This window comes from Pinus tabuliformis, chromosome J (genome assembly GCF_031772625.1).
Source record: "Pinus tabuliformis cultivar Carrire ecotype Pingquan chromosome J, CPIR1, whole genome shotgun sequence".
Lineage (NCBI taxonomy): Eukaryota > Viridiplantae > Streptophyta > Pinopsida > Pinales > Pinaceae > Pinus > Pinus tabuliformis.
In genome coordinates, this window is record NC_142295.1 from 1,168,755,813 (window position 1) to 1,168,758,867 (window position 3,055).

General features: G+C 33.4%; 1 pseudogene; it reads right to left on the reverse strand.

Moving 5' to 3' along the window:
- Positions 1-1,059: 1,059 nt before the first annotated feature.
- LOC149231245 (protein CANDIDATE G PROTEIN-COUPLED RECEPTOR 7 pseudogene) lies at positions 1,060-2,209 on the reverse strand (annotated as a pseudogene).
- Between the last annotated feature and the right edge of the window lie 846 nt (positions 2,210-3,055).

The following is a 3,055-nucleotide window of genomic DNA, read 5'->3' on the forward strand; positions in this document are numbered from 1 at the left end:
GCATGACTGTTGATTTGAGCCATACTAACTGTAAGTAGTCATGGTGACATTTTTTAGTGTAACAGGTCCACAATATTTACATCCATGATCATACCCTTTTGTTACAAGACCTGCGATATTATTGTATACGGGCCAACACATTATCAACCATGATGTTGTGATACTATTTTGGTGATGTTCTTGTCTGTTCTATGTTGTTTTTCAGTCATTTGTTTATGTTAATTTGTACATGAAATTTACATAAAACACTCAAAAACTCATGATAAAACTTGCAATTAACCTCATGAATCCTTAAGCACTTTTACATATTCTGAGAGAAATTTAGCACAACAAAACTAATTTTCCCATTTAGATAATCCTGTATCAAAGAATTGATATTGGGGGTTGGAAAGAGTGACAACCGATTGGAAGTCCAATAGGAAAGCTATGATATGACTAGGGGGAGTTTATTAGAGATCAAAAGATTGGGAATATCAGAGATCAATGATATGAGGATATCGAAGTGTCATAGACGTGAGGATTTCGTAGTATCGATGATGTGATTTATCGAAGGATGGGCAAAAAGGAAACATCATAGGATCAGGGGTTTGAGATATCAGAGTATTTAGAGTGACGCTCACAATGAAATCTCTGATATTCAGAAGCTCCGATAATTCTATGTGGAAATCTTGTGGGATCAAGCCTTTATTATTATATTTTGAAAGAAGTGTTTTCTTACTTTTAGATTTAAAATATTTGAAAATTTTAATTAGGAAGGTTTTATCACAACTTATCCTATGGGAACATGTTATAATATTTAAAATATTCTGATAAAGTTATGTCGATAATATATTTTAAAAAAAATCATATGGGTAGCTTATTTATGAATATTCCTTATGGGCGTAAGCTCCGATATGATGGCTTTGATAAGGGATATTTCCCATTTAGTCAAGTTTTTTTGTAAAAATAAAACTAATATTGTCTTATTTTATTAAAACTAAGGTATTTATACTAAATCAACAGGGTCCCCATTATTTATTGGTTCTATTATTAACCTTGATGGGGTGGGGTTGTGTAGTATTACAACAGTGCGTAAACCATGATTCTGGTAAAATACAAATAGTTGACAACAACAATGTAAAATTGCCTGAAAAGGGTAAATTTTTCCAAGCTCCTAACTACCTTTGCATCAGCCTTGGATGCTTTACTAAGAATATCGATCGACCAAACAATTGGAAAAATGATTTTACAATATCAAATGATATCTATAAGAAAAAAATCATGCTCCCATGTAAACCAATCTTTTGTAGAATGTCCAGTCTCAACAAAAATTATGCTCGCAATGTTAGCAAAAACTTGTAATGTGATCGTGATAATAAGAAAAGTTTTCTCTCTTTCTTGAAGATAAGGCTTCCAAAAGGACCAACCTATACATATGAGAACTATTACGATGAAGAGAGGTATTCCCTTAAAAAACCCAAAGACATAGAAGGCAGTATCCCATCCATGGGCAGTCTGTATCCTCTTACCATACAATTTATCATGGGCTACACAAATCATATTTAGTGCTTTGAACATGAGAAATGCATAGATAAGAACATAGATTCTATGCATCGTGACCCTCTATTTTACACAAACATAAATCCAAACCCCAAGGAAAATCAAATACAAAACAAAGAAAAAAAAGTAAAGTGAGGGCGATTGTGTCTAACCTCCCGGAAGGAAATCCTTCACATTTCCCTCCAAGTTGCAAATTTTGGCATGGAAATTCATTGAGACTCTATACTGAGTATGACAATTTACAAAAAAGAGACTATACTCATTGGCATATACAACAAGGTATGAGTTATTATATGTATTTCCTGCATGGAGATCCTTTAGGTTGAGCAACGATGTCATGTAATGACTTTCGAGGACACAATAATTGGGATTCTCCAATTCTACCAGAACCTACACCAAATATTCATTTGATAATAAGAAAAAAACCCATTATGGAGAGATTTGGATTAGAGACTTGCGGTGTGCTCACCCATGCCACATATTTTACAAATATTTCAACATGCCCCCTATGAGTGAACCTAAAATTTTCGAACATAATCATGTCTCTAGAATTCGAATCTATTCTAGAGTCCCTGATCTCTACAGAGAAAATGGGTAGGATCGCAATCAAAATTGCTACTATGACTTGAACATAGATGCACAAAAAAGTGGGGAATTTGATCTTTCCCATGGCTGGAACACCTAACTCAGGACCCATATCTAAGCATTGGAGAAAAAACCCACAACAAATCAAGACTTATGGAACATTCTGAAGACATGGAAATTGTTAAACTATAGGTAAGAAAGTCAAAGAGGGAGGGAATATAAAGAAATAGGAATCCTACATGGATGGAACACTAATCGATTGTTCATAAGGGAAAAAAGTAGTGAATTTTCTCGGCTAGGGTTATAAAATGATAACAGGTTAACTAACCCACCTCTTACTTCGAATCTAAGCATGCATCTGCCTCAAAATCAATTTATGAACTAGTTTACTAGAAACTAAATGAAATATTGATTATATATATATATACAAACCAGTTGAATTGTCTTGTCAGATTTGTTATATAGTAAACCAAATAATTTGATATGGAACCAGTCGTTGAACCAGTTCAACGGCCATATCACCCTGTTTTAGGGTCAACGTGGATGAATTCGCTGATTCTGGTTCTGGTTCTGGATTGGTTGGTTATGAAAACCCCTGTACTTTGAGATAGATTTTATCATTTTAGGTAATTATCTTGGACTTTTTACATTAGATTCTAAGAACTTTCAGTTGAGTTGAAATTGACATTTTCTAATAATTATGTCTTACAGTATTTAAGTTTGGATTATGTTTCCCTTTTCGGTTAGTTGTCTTGGTTTTTAGAAGAGATGTCGGCCTTCACATGCAAATGATAAGAATAAAGAGCATAAGTAATACTACTTATTGCAATAGTTTATCTGGGTGCGTTCATCAACTTATAATTTTACTTGTTTATCTTATGTCGCAATTCAGTTCTTTTCTTTGTCCATTAGAGTTATGAAAAGAAAGAAT